The sequence below is a fragment of the Lissotriton helveticus genome, chromosome 6 (genome assembly GCF_964261635.1).
Source record: "Lissotriton helveticus chromosome 6, aLisHel1.1, whole genome shotgun sequence".
NCBI lineage: Eukaryota > Metazoa > Chordata > Amphibia > Caudata > Salamandridae > Lissotriton > Lissotriton helveticus.
In genome coordinates, this window is record NC_136067.1 from 1207834708 (window position 1) to 1207858848 (window position 24141).

Below are 24141 nucleotides of genomic sequence, written 5' to 3' on the forward strand. Positions count from 1 at the left end.
TGCCAAATATACAAATGAGATTTGGTGATGTAAAACACACCTGCGCATTTTGCGATGGATTCATTTCCTACGGAGAAAAAAGCATCACTCTGATCAACAGAGCTATTGACTATCATATGCAAGTTTGTCCGAAACGCCCAAAATAATAAATACTTCTTTTTTTTGTTTTGTTGCTCCTGTTGAGCCCTTTACAATGAATCGTTTTCATTGCCCCCTCCAAGAAAAACCCAAAAAAATATAAAACTGTTCCGAAAAATTCAAAAACAGTAAAAAAATGTTCAGAAAAATAAAAAAAAAAGTTCTTTTCAGAACTACCTCCCCGTTATTAAAAAATTGGTACAATATTTGGAACTGTGCCAACCTCTATTTCTCTTAGTTCGCTTCCTAGTTCGCTCGCTGGTACGCGAACTGGAAGCGAACCAAAAACAGTAAGTATAAGGGAAGGAAACACACACTTATGTTAAAAGAAAGACAGCTATAGGGGAGTAAACTAGAGATACCATTACCCATAATCCACTGCTGATGATGTCACATATTACATCATTCATGACATGCTCAGTGACATCATCAGCAGAGGATTGCGGGTTTTTTGGCAACATGCCTTAACCACGGTTTAATAACGCTGCCTTTTGCTTTATATAAGTTTTCAAATTGTATGAAATATATACCAATAGGTCGTTATGAACCTTTAGGTAGTGCTTTTCTTCATGAGGTCTGGTCGCTTCCATACACATACAGATGTTTCAAAGATGATCAAGAAGTTTATCTGAATGGAGAGGAATGCACTGAGACGCCAGATCATTCACTAATGTGTAGGCACATACAGTTACACGATTCATGCAACAAACACCGACCAAATATGGCTTGCGTGTTGCAAGGCACGCCAGTTCCTGCTATCATCCCCACGTTCAAGTTGTTGGAAAATGGTAGTTATTTGATGCTCAATAATGAAGATTGTTCTGAGTTAATTAAAAGTATTCCTTTTATCGTAACAGTAAGTGAACGGGTTATTTGCTGCAGAAATGTTCTATTTCCTCCCACACATGAACATAGGGAGTTTTCAATCTGGCCACAAATACCAACCTTGGGACACGTTTCAACGGCATGGCAAGAATAAGAGCTCTTTTGTCTCAGAGAGAGGTGGCCTTGAGTTCGGTCCGTGAAACTTTCGTACTTCACATAGCGAACACCCGTACACAGGTTTGCCTTTCAATTTCAGCAACATGTTTCCGACTATCTTTAACGCATCCTCCACAAAATCCCTGGCACACTTTTTTAAAGTTGTTACCAGTGGTCTCGTGACTTCATTTGAGAAAATCTTTGAAGTCATCCCTGCTTCTTTTCATTGTATTTTCTGCACTCTGGTTCGTGGATTGGCATTTTTACTTGCATTACCAGCGGACGCTCTTGTGCTTTTTTACATTTTTAAATATGGATGTCCCTCCTATGCAACCTCCGACCCTGCAGCTGCTGACACTGTTCCGCAATCGCATGCTAGAATATTATGGCACAATGCCGTTGGCGATATTAAGCACGGCATATGGATTATCTTTTCGGTTCTCCTACTTCACCTGTGTCCAGCCTGTATTTCACTGCCTGACCTGTGATTTCGATTGGGCCATTGATTTGTGTCTCTGCGGACCGGTTTCTCCTGACGTCGACTTTAATCAGCTGATGACTCCTATCATTACTCACGAGTTGGTTTGTCCTGGCGAAAGGATTATGGCTGTGGCATTGATGCATGGACTACTTGGTCCCTGGAATTTACTGGCGGCAGCACAGTCTTTCTTGGAACAGAGCTTTCTTGAAAACCCACCGAGCTGTCCTCTGATGGTGATAGAGGATCCGGTGCTGGGAGAGCACGTATGTTCTTTTCCGCTTTTAAATTGGATGGCTGAACTGTTTTCGGATGAAGACGGTGACTTCCTATTGGAGGCTGTTGCAGCTTATTTTGCATACACAGTTATGTCATAGACCTTTTTCATGTTTGATATGCTGAGTACTAGCATTTCATTGACAATTCATTGACTTATTTGTCAAGTTTTTATTATTTACCTTGCCTATTGGCTTAAGACTCGATAAAGTACTTGGCTGTTTTATTTTTCTTTAGCATTGAATTTTCCTAGTTTTTAATGCTTTACCTTGCGGACCGTCCACATATAAACTTGCAATCTGCTCTCATGAGATGGCACTTCTATTATCTTATTCAGTTCGTTTCCGGATCATGAGGAGGTGTCATCTAGGTCCTGGATATCTTTACACCGTGTTAAGTTAGCATGGGCTCATTACCGGTTTAAACGCCATTTTTCCTTTTTTGCAACTTCTGCACACGACACTTAGTTGTTGCTTTAGCTTTCCACCTAGTAGTTCATCGTGGTTTACATGAGAATAATATGTTATTGGTCTACTATCTGCTTTACTTGTTAAACTATATCTGTACAGCGAGTGCTAAAGTTTCAAGAACAACACGATACAGAATTGTTATGAGGTCTGATCTCCACGACTTCATACTCATAACATAAGTGCAACTTCTGCCAATTCTGGGCATGAGGCGGGTTTTATATTGCTTTGCCGAACACACATACACAACAGTTGATGCGGTTCACATGAAGAGAGAGCTGGTGTATGCTGATGTGATTCCTTCAAATCTAAGACACTAAAGTATGGGCACGCCCTAAACCAACACAAAGAGACCTTCTTAGCAAATAATATAATATGTGTATTAGGGAGGGTGAGATATAAGCAGCCGCGGGCCGTGGAGGGAGTTACGATGGGGCAGGGAGGCGGGGAGGGGGAGAAGCAGGGTGGAGCCCTCTCTACCTTGCCCCTCCCCCTCCCCGCCTCCCTGCCCCACCGTAACTCCCTCCACGGCCCGCGGCTGCTTATAAGTGTTGCTAACTCTTATTCATTTACAGCATGTTAACATACTGTCACCATTCGCTTTTTATGTACTAGTAACTATGCTGGTAATTTTGCTACTGATAATATGTGTACTTGTATTCTCCACCCTGCTTCTCCCCCTCCCCGCCTCCCTGCCTCACCGTAACTCCCTCCACGGCCCGCGGCTGCTTATAAGTGTTGCTAACTCTTATTCATTTACAGCATGTTAACATACTATCACCATTCACTTTTTATGTACTAGTAACTATGCTGGTAATTTTGCTACTGATAATATGTGTACTTTTATTATCTAAGGTACTACGCCTGAGAAGACGGCATTAGTAAATAAACATTTCAAATACACATCTGTTCTTCTTAACTCCATGTTCTGGTTTCTAAGAAATCTATAACGACCGACTGTTCATGAGTTCCACGTATCCTGAGGTACTATAAGTTCATATTCTGGATTGTCTAAACATTGAGAGTTTGTTATAGCCAATGTGACACTGTACCTAGCTTGCTAAATAGTTTTTGATTACTAACGTGAGTTTTGGGACACCCTAATTCGCCGAGGTTCCAATCCTCTGTCCACAGTTCTGTGTGAGAACAGAAACCCTGCGACAGGGGCACCCCCGACCCTTGCTGGAGCTTCATCACACTTGCGATACAACTCCAGCAATGCATTCGCCGAGGTTCCAATCCTCTGTCCACAGTTCTGTGTGAGAACAGAAACCCTGCGACAGGGGCACCCCCGACCCTTGCTGGAGCTTCATCACACTTGCGATACAACTCCAGCAATGCGCCACCTTTACGGCACAGATACATCACGCATCTGTGCTGTTTTTGCCCCATGATGCGCCGCATTGTAAATGCAGCACACCATAGGTGACGGAACAGCGGCACAGAATGACTAACACATCCCTGGTGATGCGCCAGTCATCATAAATGTATCCCTATGCTTCTTATCTTGTTAGAGATGAACCGCCATATGTATCATCAAAGTTATTTGCATTTCCTAAATAGCGAACTTTAAGGAATAAATAGCGATTCTTTACCATTCCTAGTTTGCGATGAGCTATTTGCTAATTAGCCGAATGTAGCCCAATGAAGCCCAATGTAGCCCAATGTAGCCCAAAGATGGCCGCCAGACACACAAAAAAACAAATGTAGCCCAAATATCAGCCAGATGTAGCCCAACTATAGCCCAGTGACAGAATGACCAATCAGCTTCGCAAACCTCCGTTACGCGAAGCGGAGCGCTGTTACAGATATATATCTTTTTTTGAACGTTAATTTCTCAAAATCCACTGGAGCACATATATTGAGACCTAGCAAAGGCACATCGGGCTACCAGTCCCTAATATTTTGCCAAGTTTCGTGCAAATCCATTCAGCCGTTCAATTATTATTTTTTTTTTTTTTTTTTGCCCCGCGGGGCCCTTTTAAAACCTCCACATCAAACCTAGGGGGTCAGCGAGGATCTACTATGCCCCCTTATAGTTATTTCCCCCTTTGTTTTGACCTCCTCTTGTCTCTCGATCCTACCGAGAGACAAGATGGCGGCCGCTACGGACTGTTTGGAATGTTGACAGACGCCGGAGAACCAATCAGCTTCGCTTCACAAAGCTCCGTTGCGCGAAAAGTCCGCGAACCAGAGCGCTGCCTGGTCCGCGCTTACAGATATATATCTTTTTTTAAACGTTAATTTCTCAAAATCCACTGGAGCACATATATTGAGACCTACAAAAGGCACATCGGGCTACCAGTCCCTACAATTTTGCCAAGTTTCGTGCAAATCCATTCAGCCGTTCGGGCTAAAAGTGAGGCCAACCGCCCTATGGAAAACTCAATGTTAAAAACACGTTTTGGGACCCCCCTTTTTTCTCGGCCCCCACTGGACGAACCCCCCCCAAATTTTCAAGGGCTGCTCAGAAACAAAATGTGCCATTTTCCTGAAAATTTCAGCCAATTCCGTCCACAAACGCCAAAGTTATTAGACATAGAATTTTCAAAAAACCCATAGAGAAAAAATCCTAACTATATATACCTACTGGCGACCGCCAGTAGGTAAGATATATATATATATATATATATATATATATATATATATATATATATATATATATATCTTACCTACTGGTGGTCGTTATAGTTAGGACCCATTTTTCATAGGAAATCTGCAACATTCTATTCCCATTATCTTTGGTGCCGATTGAGAAATCTTCACGAAATTATCAGAACTCGTGGAGCAATCCAGTCCGCTCTGTGGTGTATTTATTATGGGTACTGTATCGATCCCCCTGTTTCTGACCCTTGTCTGGTTAATAATTAACTAGCAGCCATTCAACTGCACAGAAATCCGTTATCTGATTAGCCACACAACGGCACAGAAGCCCGTTATCTGATTAGGTCATAGCGCATGCCATCTCATTAGGCAAGCACTATTCCTCCAGCCCCCTAATAGGCATACGGTGTTCTCAAAACAAATCAAACCTACCACGATCTGGGAAATCCCCACAGCCATTGTTTTGATTTAGCCGAGAACTTCAGTAAAGAATGTGCGAACGATCAAGTTCGTATGACATCCTTATTGACGTATTTATGTCCATCCTTACATCAATCCCGGCACCTTTCAGGTATAAATAATACCGACATTGCCTTAAGCAAACACACAAGGTGGTGACAAGATTGGAGCAGCGAGACTTGCCGAGGAGCCCAGCTTACAGCGAAGCCCACAGACGCTGCCCCTCCTTTCTGACGCGCTGAGAGAGAGAGACGCTGCCTTTTCTCCTGCCGAGAAATCCAGCTCCGGCGCTTCCAAGCAGCCCTCGCAGGCAGCTGGAATATCAAGACCTGAGATAGAGATACCAGCCCTCCAGCCTTCTAAACTCCCAGGTACTGAACTGAATCATCCTTTGTAGAGAATTCTTGAAGCAGACCCGTGGCAAAACAAACTTAACTTAAACTGCTACTTATCTACTCCCGCCACGTATTAGGCTTAGGTCAGGTACATTGGGGTAGGCGTAGTTAGAAGCACCAGTTGAGTACGATTAGTCAATGTATATATGTATGTATCTATTTTATCCATTTTAAGTATCATATGGCTAAGAAACCATATCAATGCTTTTACAGTATTATTTTATAATTCTGTTATTACTGTATGCACTTTACTTAAATCTAAGTATTGCAATAATAGCGATTCATTTCTCTTGTACGAGAAAAGAGACTGATCAATAAATAACATCTTTTTATTGAACACGCCCGTCTCTTCCTTTTCTCTACAATCTGGTGAGACTAAGAATGCACGTACTGACTGAGTAAAATAAGTTGTCTTTTGTTTTCACACGACTCTAGAGATACACTCTTGATTAGGGGAGAGCAAAGTTGTCATGTTCTATGGTTGTCAGAAACTAAATCCCTTCTTGTCTATCCAGGGAGGTTAAACTCCTCCTTGTCTATTCGAGAAAGTTTCTAGTGAACTCTGAGCTAGCTGGCAAACACTAAACTTTAAGTCTAATATCGTCAGTAGAAGACCTAATTAACCTCTGTCCTACGTCTATACTATTGAAGATATTATTCCAATGCGCAGAGCCTATTGGGATAATAGGAACTACACTACATGGCACCCAACGTGTTTGGATGGGCGATAAATCTAACGTAAGACATTAGAGTAACTCAGTCGTGCTTTTTCACACAGACCCCTTTTCCCCATAATACTCCAAAGACGTCTGGAGTGGGTGAAAGGTTAAATCCGCCAAACTTAGTAGGAGGAGACTCCTATGTATGGTTCTTGGTTTATTCAACGTTGAAGGATACACTGTTCCAAAATATTGTGCATCTAATCTTTGTTTCCATAGAAACCTGATCTGCAAATAAATAAAATAACCTTCTTGACATTAAAATGTCACTAGAAGAAGAAGAAAGGGAGACAGTTAGAATAGCAGCTGAACTCCTAGCAGCTGACAATACTCTGCGGCAAACAGACCCAGATGCAATACTCATCCCGGTCAACATAAGAAAATCTATAACTTTAAAACTTATAGAAAATGGGCTGACACCGAGAGGTGGTACAGTCATATTCGTAATCGAGGCACACGAATATCGGCAGACAGAGGTATTCTATTCATGGATAAACTTTCCAGCAGCAAACGCTGTAACAAAGGACTTCCACTATTACAAAACAGAGGGACCTCCTAATGAGTACACTCCTTTCGAGGAGGTGGAAATACCACTCAAATACCAAGAGCACATGCTCTGGTTTAATGGCGCCCTAAAACATAATAATCACATTACCAGGCTCGGTCCACTAGGTAGACCAGGAGCAACGTGGCCGGTCCTATCCGGATACACACCACATCCAGACATTGAAGAAATGTCTGCACCAGAACTTTTAGCACAGCTAAAACAACTAATTAAAATACACAGACAATTAGTCCAATATGTAATGCGGACTTCAACAGTCCAACCAGCTATTAAAATTCCACAGCTGATCCCTCACCAGGGGAACACAAATAAAATTACACCACAGAACATACAGTCCTGTCTAGGTAAAGTACCCGCAAAACGGGAACAAATTCCATTCTGGTTAGCACAAAAAATCACTCAAATAGAGGCGGTATTTCCAGATACCACCCCGGTTGAGAAACACAGGATTCTGACTATCTGTCTTCCAATGGGAATCGCACCACATGTGGAAGACTGTGACACTTGGGGTACAGTCTTTGCTTCCATTTACACAAAAACACATGGTGTTCCATCCATGTCAGTAATACCAGATGTGCTAAAACAAATTCAAGATGAATACGGTCCAGAACCTGCTTTAACTCTTGGTATGAAATTACTAAAAGACTTCAAGCAGGTCTCGGCAATATTAATAGCCAATATAAAGGGAGAAGCAGCAAATGTGGCGATTCGCCAGAGATTGAAAGAGACAGATATAGCAGACCAACCATTTGAAATTGCCAGAATCATAGAAAAATCCTATGAAGAACTAGGAAGAGATAGTTTGGGTGGAAAACCGGTGAAACCCCAACTTATTGAAAAACCTGAAAAAGTATTTATTAAAAATAATCTAAACACTCACAAAAATAGCTGGGATGGAAATAAACAATCCACTCCTAAAGAAAAAAGATTCCAGTCCAGAGGAAGGTCTCCTCGGCGGAGAGAAAGATCTCCGGACCAAGGACACAAGTCTCCCCAAAGGGAGCCCTCTGAGAAAAAATACAACCTTAGAAATAGGGATAATCTGAAGAAACCTGATAGATATCAAGATATTGACACACGTCCCTCTCAATCTTTTCAGACTTCCTCGCAGAAATCGGAAAGGAGAGGACGGTCAGAACACAGGGAAGAGCACGTCAAGTCCAAAGACAAGGAACCTTCTCATCAAAATAAAAAATTACAGTTTCCAAAAGAGAAGGTAGCCAGTATTAAAGTAATCAACCATGCCGAGAATACTGAGGACACAGCTGAAAAACGGAGAATGGGCTCAGACAATGCTAGACAGCGCAGCAGAAGTGAGCATAGCTCGCAAGATCCTTATGAATCATCTGGAGACAGTGGACACGAATGAATACATTCAGGTGGAAACTGCAGATACCAGAGTTAGCAAACCTCATAAAATATATGAAAATAACATTGCGTATAGAGGGGGATAAGACTAGGAAAATAAGGGGTCTCTTTTGGGATAATCTCACCAAGGGCTATGATATCCTTCTAGCTGAAAGAGACTGGCCACCAGAGTTTGTCAGGGAGTGCCCTCATGGCGAAGAAATAATTATGCCTGCCTTCTCAAATCATATTCCAATTCATAAAAAATATACACTTGCAAGAAAGTGGGCAGTAGCCCAAGCTCCTGCATTATATAAAAACCATGTGGGATGGGATGAGGACTCTCCTCCTCACAAAATCCAGTTAAAATCACAACCTACTGCTCAGAGGCAGTATCCAATTAAGCAAGAAGCTAAAAAACGGGTAAAAGAGATCCTAGATCAACTTGAATACCAGGGGGTGATTGAAACTTGCACCTCACAAATGAATAATCCTTTGTTTCCTGTCTCCAAACCAGACAATTCATATCGTCTTGTTTTGGACTACAGACACCTTAACTCTTGTTGCAAAACCTTTGCAGTACAAAACTCACATAGTGCTGCACTAATGAATAACATAGTGCGCAAAAAATACAAAACAACATTAGACATCTCTAATGAATTCTTCTGTCAAAACATAGCACCAGAGAGCAGATATTTGACCGCGTTCTCAATAAATGGCGCGCAAAAAAAATTCTGTCGTTTGCCCCAGGGGTTCAAGAACAGCCCAGGATTATTCTCAGCAAGAGTAACAGAGTTACTACAAATATATGATGATGAGGCATTATCTTATGTCGAGGACATCTATCTAACAGATGATGACTTGGATACTCACTTGAAGAGAGTGAACACCATAATACTTGGGTTCGCAGCAGAGGGTTACAAATTCAACTTTAAAAAGTCAAGAATTGCCCATCTAACAGTCCTGTTTTTAGGATATGAACTATCAAGTGAAGGCAAAAGCCTGGCTGACAATTTCCTAGAGAAATGTGCTGTAATCCAAGCACCTAGAACACTAAAAAACCTTCAATCAATTCTAGGTTTCCTAAATTTCGGACGAACTTACATTATAAATTATGCAGAGAGAGTTAAACCTCTCTATGATCTTATAAAACCAGATTTTAAAAGAATCAATTGGACTCAAAAACACACAGAAATTTTGAGATCTTTACAAACAGATATGTTAGTTAAAACAAAATTACAAACACGTGACAACACACGCAACCTTGTGATTCGAGTCATCCCAGGAAGATGCGGATTCACGTACCTGACCTCTAATGAGGGAGAAAAGGTACCAATAGCATACAAATCACATTTGAACACAGAAGCTGAAAAAAGGTTCAGCATTAAGGAAAACATTGTTCATGCGGTTCAGACAGCTGTAGCAAAAGAGAAATACCAAGCAGACGGTAGACAGGTTACAGTCAGAACAGTAGAATCAGCTTTTGAGGCATTAACAACACCATGTAATTTACCGACAACGGCACTGAATTCAGAATGGATACAATGGGTAAATTCTGTTGCTACAGACAAAGTAAAATACTATTTTGACCCGGAAATGAAAGAATTAAAATTTCTAGAATATGAGAGAGAATACCCTCTGCCAATCAACATTCTGCCTTTACGACAGTACGCCTGTGTAATATATACAGACGGTCATGCTCAACCTTCAGTTTGGGGGGAGCTGGCTTACAATGCCACATGCGAAATTGTAAAAGAAGTGTGGCGCGGAGGTAAATTAAGACCTCTACTTACAAAAACACACTCAGTGGAAAATAATTCAGAACAACAAACTGAAATAATAGCGTTAAAAATGGCGCTAGATAATGCCAATCGCGAATTCCCGACACTTATTGTGTGCGATTCGTATTACTGCGTCAAATCATACAATAACGATTTACAGAAATGGATTCAAAACGGTTACAAAGATGACACAGGTGCAACAATAAAGCAAAAAGTGCTTTGGGAACAAGTAGTTCTTTTACAGAAAGAACTACCAAAAACTCCCGTGATACACTCGGAGAAGTGGAGAAGTGGAGAAGTGTGGCTCACTGGTTAGAGGAGGCAGACCTGGAAGCAGAGGTCAGCCCAGGACCAGGGTTCAATTCCCGGCTCGGGGGGGTCTTGAGTCCTAAAATGTCCATGGACTCGACAATTCTCGCTCCGGTGCCTACTCGATTCACGGGTTCACACTCTGCGACTCTGGGCAATAGCTTGCTTAATCTCCACAACGGCCCCTCGCGGCGGGATGCCTGGCTTTCACCTTGCGGATACCCTGCCGGGGTTATCTCACAGGGGAATACCAGGACGGGTTCCCTAAGCAAGCGCTTAGAAACCGCTCGGTGATTTGCGCTATATAAATTCCTGTACATTTACATTTACATTTACATTTACATTTACATTTACACTCACTGAGTCATCAGCGTGATGGCGTTCACGTTGCAGGGAATTCATTGGCTGAGACAGCCACAGCGGTAGCAACTAAATCGGCTTCCGTAGCTACAAAAAAGCGTGCAGTAAAATACATTGACGGTGAAACTGTGCTGGCAGTAAAAACGTCATCAAAAGGCGACTGCTCTGCACTACCGATCAATTATCCACTCACTCCAATTATACATACATAATCGATGCAAACTCCGTTCCTTTTGCTCGAATCCCTGGAGTGGGGGATAGAGTAATTCCAAACATGAACAGGAGAGGCTTGTTAATAGCAGACGCACATATGGGTGAGGGTCTCAGACACCTTAAGCTAAAAGATTCTCAGGAAGAATTACAATCAGTGTACTGGTGGCCAGGCATGAGCCTGCATCATCACATTTTTGTAAAAAACTGCCCAGACTGCAATAGAGATCGCAGTGGCGAGAGAAACGGTTTAATACCATGGCGTTTCACTCCAGAATGTATCAAATCATCAAAAAAATAAAAAACCAGTATGAATAATGCGTCACATTTAACATATAAAGACTATTTTCACTTATAATGCAGACCCCAACTTTTGGCTGACGTCTGGACTGTTATAAAAGATTTGCGAGTCTATAATGGCATATACGCTAGAAGGATGTTATGTTCTGACCAAAATCTTTCCTTTAGCTCTAAAAAATGCTTATGGTGGGTGGCTGGCCAGAATTAACATTGCATTGCGGGACTCTTCTCACTTCCTTCCTGAGGGAAACGGGATGGTGTAAAGAAAAAACCAAGGCATAAAGCAATCTATAACAGCAAAGGTATTAGGTTCAGGAGCTGGGTGGGTCAAACATTTAATAAGTGTCCAACGTAGTCTAAATAACCTGCCAAGAAATTCTCTGAAAGGACTCAGTCCGTACGAACTATTGTTTGGGACTAGAATGTTAATCCAGGACTTAGATAGTCAGACTTCAGTGGTTAAAGAAAAATGCCTTGATATCAAAGATCGCTTGGCCATTTTACAGGACTTAAATGAAACAAGAAAAGACCTGAGCAACATAAAGTTGAAACAGCAGCCAACAACCACTGAAGAAAAACCACCTGTCCCAGCAAGGCCTGTCTGGATTCCAAAGTCGGGGATCTGGTCAGAGAAAAGATCGCGGTAAAGAAGGAATTTGGGCCTTCTTACAGAAAAGCAGTTCCTGTCTTGTCTATCAACGGGACAAGATCAGTAGTACTACCGCCACTTGCTGGTAAAAAGGAGAACCGAGTCATATCCATCGACCTGGTTAAACCACAATCATGTGGCCGATAACAAATAGTAGGCCAAGTGGACTCCCAAGAAATAGCAGAACACCAAAGTTTGCTACATCGACAGAGGTTCAATCTGAAAGACTGATCACATTTGGAAAATCTACAGTGAAACAACAAGGACTATGCAACAAAGCAATGGAACTTGAACCTCTTAAAACCCAAATCAAAGCTTTTCATCAAGAAACAACTACCTACGATGATGTAACTACAGACTTTTCTAATGAAACAAAGCAAAAGCCAAAAGCAAAAAGTAATCCAGAAGCAATTGGAACAATTGACAGAACGGCATCCGGCTACTTCATCAATTTTGATGATTCTTCAGAAGAACAAAGCGAACCAGAAGTACAGCCATCAACAAAAACTTTTAAAGACAAAGCAAAGGACCTTTTTCAGCAACTAAAGAGAACCTATCTGACTTCTCCATGGATTGAAATTTGGGTGACATTAGGTGCATTTATCCTCATACTTTGGCTCATCATGGTACTATGCTTGGGACATTTCATTGAGGGAAAATATGCTAAAATGGACACAGCAAGCCAGAAAATCAACTTGGTCCTTAAACCACATACAACTTCACACGTCAAGAAAAGAGAACTTTCTTCAGTGAACTTCACAGCCAATCCTATACCAGGCGGTGTAGCATGGGACAATACTGACTATGAAATCTATGGCCCGGTTGAAATCCTGAAGTATCCACACCAATTTAAGATCTCGTTAAGTGACTTTGTAATACCAAGCACATTTGCTGATGATTGGGACTTTGAAAGTATTAATGATATGATGTCTGACCTAGTAATGTCTGCTAAGTTTACAGAACATGATTATTTACAGGGTTCATCTAATTATGATCAAATGTTCTGCTATAACCACTATGGTAACCATTATCTCCATAAATCTGCACAACCTAGAAATGTTTTAAATTATAACCAATGGGAACATTGTGCTACTCCACCAAAGGGTAGTTCCAAAACATTTTTTGATAAATATTCATACTTTTCAGGGTTTAACACAAGTAATGCAGAAACATTTTATTTCAAATTGTCAAATAAGACAGGTATGAAGACCATGCTCACCAACACAAAATTGATATATTCAGATTCATTTTTTGAGCAAATGAATACATTTGGTTTTGATTTCTGGAACAGTAACATTGAAACAAAAACTGTTTGGGGTACAAAAGATTGGCAAGTACAAGGTATAGAATCATTGTTCAGAGCCTGCATGATCCCAGAACAAATTATATTTTTGAATGACACCATTCAACAAACTACCTGTCTTGGCTTAGCCAAAATTAGAGACTTAAACAAACCGTCTATTCCAAAGCCAACAACGAATAGTAATAACTCTATAGATGTTGAGATAGACGTAAACCATATTTTAAACCAAAACAGAACACATCCTGATTGGAAACAATGGTTGATCTGGCCCACAGACACAAATAACTGTCAAGACAGATTCCTAAACAAAATACAGGGGTTCAAATTGACCAGGCCAGACCCTAGATATTCCCAAAGACAACATCCAGGGATAGTAACTACTTACAGTGTGGGCAAGCTCTGCCTTCAATGGCTACAAACATCCACACTGGCAGAAATGAAGCAATACCTAACTTTACTTCAAGAAGGTGCTGACTTGCGTGATTTCATTATGGGACCACGCAAACAGCGTCAAAAACGTTTCATAGCGGCCTCTATATATGCAGCTTACAATGAAGTTTGGAAAGTAACTCAAATTGAGACAGCAGAAAAAATACGGGAAATTGACCGTATTAATTTGGAAAAATCACTTTCTGTTGTGGACAATGGGTTAATGACTCTGTCCTCCAGAATATATTCACTGGACAGTATTGTATCTTCAGCAATCGATATAATATCGCAAGACTTACTGATGTTACAACACGGTCAGTCCCAATTGCATTCTATTGTACAACTTGGCTGGACGTTACAAAATCTGCGTTCAGGCTATGTGCCTTGGCGTTTAATCAACACAACGTCACTATTTTATATTTTTAACCTTACTGATAAACAAATCAGTTTGGCACAGAAGGGTGCTGACTATACAATTCTGAGCATTGAAAAACTTGAGAGATTACCATTGACAATGTCAGAACGACCTGTCATTGAATGGATAATACATGGGATAATAAATATTCCGATAACAACTTTCCAGTTTCAATACTGCCAAAAATATATACAGGCAGGCCAGTATGAAAGGTTGGGTAAAGGATACATTAAGTCAACATGGAACTTGCCCTATACACACGCATGTGTTAGTAATAAAGGACGAAGTGTGTTCCTTAGTGGCAATAATTGTGAAAGGTCACTAAGCGGTACACTTCTGTGTCAGGGTATTAGTTTACATGGAGCATGTGAAGGGAACTCAAATAACCTTTCATGTCACCAGCTAGGCACACCTGCAACACGAATAGAACCATTCTTTATGAGACTCTCGAACGGGAGTTACATTCTAATTGTAGATCGCAGATGTTGCAGTCTGCTGCCCGGGAAACCTTATCTCATAACCGTGACTACGAAGGTCATGTGCTGTGAACGAGTATTGTACCCGAACGATGCCGAGACAGGGAGGCAAGGTTGTGGCCCAGTTTGAAAATTTCTTCTATTCGAATTGATACTTTAAGCAGAATGAAGACAGTGCTCCTACAGACGCCAACCATGTTATCATCATCAAAAGAAACATATGATCTCCAAGTTGCAAGGACAACGGCTGAGATTCTGTGATGTATTCCTATAGGTTCTGTATCGATCCCCCTATTCCTGACCCTGTTCTGGTTAACAAGTTAACTAGCAGCCATCCCATGATGCAGAAACCGTTATCTGATTAAGCCACACCACGGCACAGGAACGTGTTATCTGATTATGTCATAACGCTTGCCATCTAATTAGACAAGCGATATTCCTCCAGCCCCTGATAAGGCATACGGAGTTCTCAAAACAAATCAAACCTATGACACCCCGGGAAAAACCCTGCGGCCATGGTTTTGATTTCATCGAGAACTTCAGCAAAAGAATGTGCTAACGACCAAGTCGTATGACATCCTTATTGACGTATCTATGTCCATCCTTACGTCAATCTCGGCACCTTACAGGTATAAATATTACCGGTATTGCCTTAAGCAAACACACGCGGTGGTGACGAGATCGGAGCAGCCAGACTTGCCGAAGCCCAGAGCAGAGCAGACCCCGCTGGCGCAGCCCCGCCTTCCTGACGCGCTGAGAACGAGACGCTGCTTTCTCTTGCCGAGAAATCCAGCTCCGGCGCTTCCGGGTAGCCCTCGCAGGCAGCCTGGAATATCGAGACCAAAGACGAGAGATACCATCCCTCATTCATCCTAAATTCCAGGTACAGAACTGAATAACCCCTCGCAGAGAATTCTTGAGTCAGTCACTTGGCAAAACAAACTTAACTTAAACTGCTACTTTCTATTCCCGCCCACGTATTAGGCTTAGGTCAGGTACACCGGGGTAGGCGTAGTTAGAAACACCAGTTGAGTACGATTAGTCAAATGTATATGTATATATCTATTTTTATCCATTTTAAACCTGCATATGGCTTAGAAACCATATAAATGTTTTTACAGTATTATTTTATACTTCTGCTTTTATTGTATGCACTTTACTTAACCATAAGTATTGCGATAATATCGATCCATTTCTCTTGTACGAGAAAAGAGACTGATCAATAAATAACATCTTTTATTGAACACGCCCGTCTCTTCCTTTTCTCTACAATCTGGTGAGACTAAGAATGCACGTACTGACTGAGTAAAATAAGTTGTCTTTTGTTTTCACACGACTCTAGAGATACACTCTTGATTAGGGGAGAGCAAAGTTGTCATGTTCTATGGTTGTCAGAAACTAAATCCCTTCTTGTCTATCCAGGGAGGTTCAACTCCTCCTTGCCTATTCGAGAAAGTTTCTAGTGAACTCTGAGCTAGCTGGCAAACCCAAAACTTTAAGTCTAATATCGACAATAGAAGACCTAGTTAACGTCTGGTCTAGGCCTATACTATTGAAGGTATTATTCCAATGCGCAGAGCCTATTGGGATAATAGGAACTACACTACATGGCGCCCAAACGTTTGGAAAGGCGATAAAACTAACGCAAGACTTTAGAGTAACTCAGTCGTGCTTTTTCACTCAGACCCCTTTTTTCCCATAATACTCCAAAGACGTCTGGAGTGGGTGAAAGGTCATATCCGCCAAACCTGGCAGGAGGAAACTCCTATGTATGGTTCTTGGTTTAGTCAACGTTGAAGGATACACTGTTCCAAAATATTGTGCATCTTATCTCTGTTTCCATAAAAAACCTGATCTGCAAACAAACAAAATAACCTTCCTGACAGTAGAATGTCAGAGACTGAAGAAGAAAGAGAGATAGCTAGAGTAGCAGCTGAACTCGTAGAAGCTGATAATACTATGCAAGAAGCAGACCCGGATTTAATACTCATCCCGGTCAACACAAGGAAATCTATAACTTTAAAACTTATAGAAAATGGACTGACACCTAGAGGTGGCACAGTCATATTCGTAATAGAGGCACACGAATATCGGCAGACAGAGGTATTCTATTCATGGATAAACTTTCCAGCAGCAAACGCTGTAACAAAGGTCTTCCACCATTACAAAACAGAGGAACCTCCTGAAGAATACACTCCTTTCGAGGAGGTGGAAGTACCACTTAAATTTCAAGAGCACCTGCTCTTGTTTAATGGCGCCCTAAAACACAACAATCACATCACCAGGCTCGGTCCATTAGGTAGACCAGGAGCAACGTGGCCGGTCCTAGCCGGATACACACCACATCCAGACATCGATGGGATGTCTGCAGCAAATCTTTTAATACAACTAAAACAATTAATAAAAATACATAGACAATTAGTCCAATATGTAATGCGGACTTCAACAATCCAACCAGCAATCAAAATTCCACAGCTGACCCCTCATCAGGGGAACACAAATAAAATTACACCACAGAACATACAGTTCTGCCTAGGTAAGGTACCAGCTAAAAGGGAACAAATACCATTCTGGTTAGCACAAAAAATCACCCAAATAGAGGCGGTGTTTCCAGACACCACTCCTGTGGATAAACACAGGATTCTGACTATCTGTCTTCCAATGGGAATCGCACCACACGTGGAGGACTGTGACACTTGGGGTACAGTCTTTGCTTCCATCTACACAAAAACGCATGGTGTTCCATCCATCTCGGTAATACCAGATGTGCTAAAACAAATTCAAGACCCCCCGGACTTCCTTTTTCTCACTGAAACTTGGTTTTCCTCCCACTCTCTTCCTGATCTTCTTGCTATTCTTCCGGCAACCCATTACGCCCTCCGTGCTGACCGCCCAGATGGTAGATCTGGCGGTGGCGTGGCGATGATAGCTCATCGATCCTTGCAGTTCCAGCTCCTTTCGCATCCTGGTATTACCAATGTTGACTTCCTGGTGGCCCGTTCTCTCAACCTTCCGGTTCCCCTCACGGTGATTCTTTTGTACCGTCCCCCCCAGTATATGTCTTCTTTTGTGTCCTCTCTGCAGGATCTCTTGGCCACCCTGGTTGTAGATAATTCCTCTCTAATTCTACTCGGGGTTTTTAATTTTTGGCCGGGCGATCCGCAGGAAGGCCCCCTTTCGAAAGACTTTTCCGCTACTCTCCGCTGCCTCAACTTTTCATCTCACGTCTTGACCCCCACTCATACCCACGGTCACATTCTTGACCAGATCTGGTCCCTCCGCTGCGAACCCATGGTGTCTTCTATTTCTCCTTGTGGCTGGTCGGATCATTTTCTGGTCTTTTTCTCCATTCCCCTGGGTCAGCCCGAGAAAGTCACCTTGCCCAAGAACATCTGGGCTCGATGCTGGAATAATGTTGATCTTAACGACCTTTCCTCCTCTCTTTCTCTATCGGCTCCCGGCCTGACTGATCTCCCTGTGGAAGACCAGGCGGATGCTATTCGCACTTGGCTCTCCTCGGCTTGTGATCAAGCCGCCCCTTTCAAAAAGATTAGATTGGCCCGTCATCACGATGCCCACAGGTGGTTCTCCAACGACCTCAGATCCCTGAAGCTTGAGCTCAGACGGTCGGAACGTCGCTGGCGTCGTACCTATTGTCCCACTCTCCGCCTGAAGTACAGGGCCCTTCTTAATAACTACAAATCGGCCATTCTAGCGGCCAAATCTAAATACTTTTCGGACCGCGTTGCCCTTTCGGCTAATAAAACTCGCGAGATCTTTTCTCTGGTCCGTAGCCTTGCCACCTCTGACCGTACTGGACTTTCCCCTGCTCCCTCGCAATCTCTTTGTCTTTCGTTGAACACCTTTTTTATTAACAAAATCATCATCATTAAGGCCAACATTCCGACTGTGCCTTACCCTGACCCCCCGGCTCACCCCCCTTCCTCATCTTCTGTTTTTGATCACTTCGCACCCATCTCCCCCGAGCTTTTCCTTGACCTCCTCGCCAAGGTCAAGTCCGGCTCCCCGGCGGATTGCGCACCTGCTCGCATCCTCAGAACTCTATTTACCAGTTGTCCCACCCCTCCCCTTTCCTTCCTTAATTCCTGCCTGGCTCTGGGTTCTGTTCCTTCCTTCTTTAAGTCTGCCATTGTGCTTCCCATTTTGAAGAAAGCCGGCCTGGACCCCTCTCTTCCATCTAATTTTAGGCCAATCTCCCTCCTTCCCTATCTTGGGAAGATTCTTGAGAGCCACGTAACATCCTGTCTCTCCTCCTACATCGAGGAGAATAACATCTTGGCCTCTCACCAGGCTGGCTTTCGACCGGGCCACTCCACTGAGGGTGTGGTCCTCGCGGTCCTTGATGAACTGAAGGGCAGGGCCGATGGAAATCTCCCTCAGGCCTTGGTCCTTTTGGACCTGTCCGCTGCGTTTGACACGGTCGACCATGCCATTCTTCTTGACCGTGTCAGCGCAGCGGGCATCCAGGGCGTTGCCCTCTCCTGGATCGCCTCTTTCTTGCAGGGACGCTCACAGGCAGTCCACCTCTCCACTTTCTCTGCCCCCCCCCTCCCGGTCACGTGTGGGGTACCCCAGGGCTCCTCTCTCTCTCCCCTTCTTTTTAACCTTTATATCCGCCCCCTCATTTCTTCGCTTCTAGAGCTGGGGGTCTCGGTGTATAACTACGCCGACGACCTCCAGCTCGTTTTCGATCTGTCTTCCCCTACTCACTCTCTTCCCAAGCTCAGGTCGACTCTTGTCTTTATTTCCCAGTGGATGAGCCTCAACCATTTGAAGCTCAACCCTGACAAGACAGAGCTCGTCCTCACTGGTGGCCCCTCTAATCCCTGGTCCTCTGCTCATTGGCCCCTTTCTTTTGGTCCTCCTCCTTCCCCGGTTTCCTCTGTTCGCACTCTGGGCATCAAGGTCAGCAATGATCTTTCGATGCATGCGCACATTAGTTCTGTTGTATCCTCTTGTTTTCTTTCCCTTCGTCTCATCCGCAAGATCTCCCGTTTTTTTTCTGTTGATGCACTTAAAGTTATCATCACCGCCCTTATTACATCTCGCCTGGATTATGGCAATGGCCTGTATGTAGGCATTCCTGCCTACGAGACTCGTCGTCTCCAGGCCATCCAGAACCAGGCGGCCCGTCTTGTCCTTCGTCTTCCCAAGTTCTCCCATATCACTCCCGCCCTTAAAACCCTTCACTGGCTCCCTGTTCAGTACAGGTCCCAGTTTAAACTTGCTTGCCTGGCCTTTCGGGCGCAAGCCCGTTCCGCTCCTTTCTTCATCAACTCCCTCATCTTCTCTCATGCCCCTCCTCGCTCCCTCCGTTCTTCCTCCCTCTCTCTCCTTCACGTTCCCCGCTTCCGAAAGTCTCGCACAGGGGGCACCCGCTTCTCTGTGCGCGCGCCGCAGATCTGGAATTCCCTCCCCCTCTCCATCCGTTCCATCCCCATCTTTTCTCACTTTCGGAAAGCCCTCAAAACTTTTCTTTTCCTTCAGGCTTTCCCGATCTAATTCCTCTCCGTACCTGTTAGGCAGATGATGATGTGTTCCCCAGCGCCAGGAAGCCGCTTGGCCACAGAGCGCTTTATAATCCCTTTTTCATTTCATTTCATTTCATTTACGGTCCAGAACCCGCTTTAACTCTTGGTATGAAATTACTGAAAGACTTCAAGCAGGTCTCGGCTATATTACTAGCCAATATAAAGGGAGAAGCAGCAAACGTGGCGATCCGCCAGAGGTTAAAAGAAACAGATATAGCAGACCAACCAGCTGAAATTGCCAGAATCATAGAAAAATCCTATGAGGAACTAGGTAGAGATAGTTTAGGTGAAATACCAGTAAAACCCCAACTGATTGAAAGTCCTAAAAAAATATTTATTAAAAATAATTTAACATCACAAAAGAAGAACTGGGATGGAAACAAACAATCCAATCCGAAAGAAAAGAGATTCCAGTCCAGAGGAAGGTCTCCTCGGCGGAGAGAAAAATCTCCAAACCAAGGACACAGGTCTCCCCAAAGTGCGCCCTCTGGGAAAAAATACAACCTTAGAAATAGGGATAATATAAAGAAACTGGATAGATATCAAGATTTTGATACACGTCCCTCTCAATCTTTTCAGACTTCCTCGCAGAAATCGGAAAGAAGAGGACGATCGGAACCCAGGGAAGGGCACGTCAAGTCCAAAGACAAGGAACCTGCTCCTCCAAATAAGAAATTACAATTTCCCAAAAAGAAGGTAGCCAGTATTAAAGTATTCAACAATGCCGAGAATACTGAGGACACAGCTGAAAAACGGAGAGTGGGCTCAGACAATGCTAGACAGAGCAGCAGAAGTGAGCATAGCTCGCAAAGTCCTTATGAATCATCTGGAGACAGTGGACACGAATGAATACCTTCAAGTGGAAACTGCAGACACCAGAGTTAGCAAACCTCACAAAATATATGAAATAACATTACGTATAGAGGGGGATAAGACTAGAAAAATAAGGGGACTATTTTGGGATAATCTCTCCAAGGGCTATGACATCCTTCTAGCTGAAAAAGACTGGCCACCCGAGTTTGTCAGGGAGTGCCCTCATGGCGAAGAAATAATTATGCCTGCCTTCTCAAATCATATCCCAATTCATAAAAAATATACACTTGCTAGAAAGTGGGCAGTAGCTCAAGCTCCTGCTTTATATAAAAATCATGTAGGATGGGATGAGGATTCTCCTCCTCACAAAATCCAGTTAAAATCACAACCTACTGCACAAAGACAGTACCCAATTAAGCAAGAAGCTAAAAAACAGGTAAAAGAAATCCTAGACCAATTAGAATACCAGGGGGTGATTGAAACTTGCACCTCACAAATGAACAACCCTTTGTTTCCTGTCTCCAAACCAGACAATTCATATCGTCTAGTTTTGGATTACAGACACCTTAACTCATGTTGCAAAACTTTTGCAGTACAAAACTCGCATAGTGCAGCACTAATGAATAACATAGTGCGCAAAAAATACAAAACAACATTAGACATCTCTAATGGATTCTTCTGTCAAAATATAGCACCAGAGAGCAGATACTTGTCTGCGTTCTCAATAAATGGCGCTCAAAAACAATTCTGTCGGTTACCCCAAGGGTTCAAGAACAGCCCAGGATTATTCTCAGCGAGAGTAACAGAATTATTACAAACATATGACGAAGAGGCATTATCTTATGTCGACGACATATACCTAACAGATGATGACTTGGATACTCACTTGAAGAGAGTGAACACCATAATACTTGGGTTCGCAGCAGAGGGTTACAAATTCAACTTCAAAAAATCCAGAATTGCCCATCTAACAGTCCTGTTCTTAGGATATTAATTATCAAGTGAAGGCAAATGCCTGGCTGACAATTTCCTAGAGAAATGTGCCGTACTCCAAGCACCTAGAACACTAAAAAACCTACAGTCAATTCTAGGCTTCCTAAATTTCGGAAGAACATACATTGCAAATTACGCAGAAAGGGTCAAACCCCTTTATGATCTAATAAAACCAGATTTTAAAAGAACCAATTGGACTCAAATACACACAGAAATTCTGAGATCCTTACAAACAGATATGTTAATTAAAACAAAATTAGAAACACGTGATAACACACGCAATCTTGTGATTCGAGTCATCCCAGGAAGATGCGGATTCACATACCTGACCTCTAATGAGGGAGAAAAGGTACCAATTGCGTTCAAATCACACTTGTACACTAAAGCTGAAATGAAATTTAGCCCAACGGAAAAAATTCTTACTGCAACACAGACAGCTATAGCAAAAGAACGAGCCCTGGCACAGGGTAAACGAATAATAATCGTGACACCGATACCAGCCCTGGAGGCGGTAACAAAGGCAAGCATTCCGAATGCTAAAGCACTACATCCAAGGTGGATACAGTGGGCTAATTCTCTTGCTGCAACAGACGTGGTATACGAATTTGATCCCAATTTAAAAACACAAGAATATCTCCAATACGAATTCGAATGTCCTCTGCCGACCGAAATTCTGCCTCTAGATCATTACGGCTGTATAATATATACAGACGGATCAGCACAACCCGCAGTGGGGGGTAAACAAGCTTACAGTGCTGCGTGCGCGATTGTTAAAGGTCGCTGGCACGAAGGGAAATTTAAACCAGCCATCACCAAAACACAATCTCTGGGAGATTGTACAGCTCAGCCAGCTGAACTACTGGCATTCAAGATGGCGCTTGAAAATACCGATCGAGAATTCCCCACACTCATAGTGTGCGATTCGTAATATTGCGTTCAGTCTTACAATGAATACTTACAGATCTGGCTTCAGAATGGTTTTAAGGATGCAAAAGGAGGCACAATCAAGCATAAAATGCTCTGGGAACAAGTAGTTCTTTTACAGAAAGAACTACCAAAGACTCACGTGATACATACACTGAGTCATCAACGTGATGGCGTTCACGTTGCAGGGAATTCATTGGCTGATGAGGCCGCGAAGGCAGCTGTGCAAACGGCTTCCGTAGCTGCCATCACACGGTCAAAAACAAAAATAGACAGCGAGATATTACAAGCTGTCAGCGCTACAGAAAAGGATTCGATAGAAACACTCCCGAAAGGCTTTCCAGTAAAATACTCATACATAACTGATGCAAATAATGTTCCGTTTGCTCGAATCCCTGGAGTGGGGGATAGGGCAATTCCAAACATGGAACATAGGTTAGGAATAATAATAGCGGCACACGAAGGGCTCGCTTCTGTACATGCTGGCGTCCCAGCCACAGTATCATTGTTAAAACAGAGATACTGGTGGCCACAAATGAGAAGACAAACAAGGAACCATGTTTTAGAATGTGAAATATGTCAAAGAATGAAAGTATCAACGGTGAGACGACCAGCGCAGACGCCCCTTCTAATCTCAGATAAACCATTAGCCTGTGTTTATCTGGACCACTGTGGTCCCTTACAAAGGGATGGTAACTATAAATATATCTTGGTCGCAGTGGATTCATGCATGAGATTCATATGGATGTGGCCCCAGCGAACGGCTGACGCCAGAACTGTTATAAAAGATTTGCGAGTCTTTATCGGCACATACGCAATTGGCATGCTGCATTCGGACCAGGGTCCTGCTTTTAGCTCTAGAGCTTATAAGGAGGCCATGGTCAGCATGGGTGTTACATTGCGGTACTCTTGTCCATTTCACCCTGAGGGGAACGGAATTGTAGAAAGAAAAAACCGTGACATAAAGCAATCTATAACAGCTAAGGTATTAGGTTCGGGAGCTGGGTGGGTCAAACATCTAATAAGTGTCCAACGTAGTCTAAATAACTTGCCAAGAAATTCTCTGAAGGGATTCAGTCCGTACGAATTATTGTTTGGAACTAGGATGTTAGTCTTAGATCTTGACAGTCAGACTTCAGTGGTGAAGGAAAAAAGCTTTGATATCAAAGATCGTTTGGCTATTTTACAGGACTTAAAC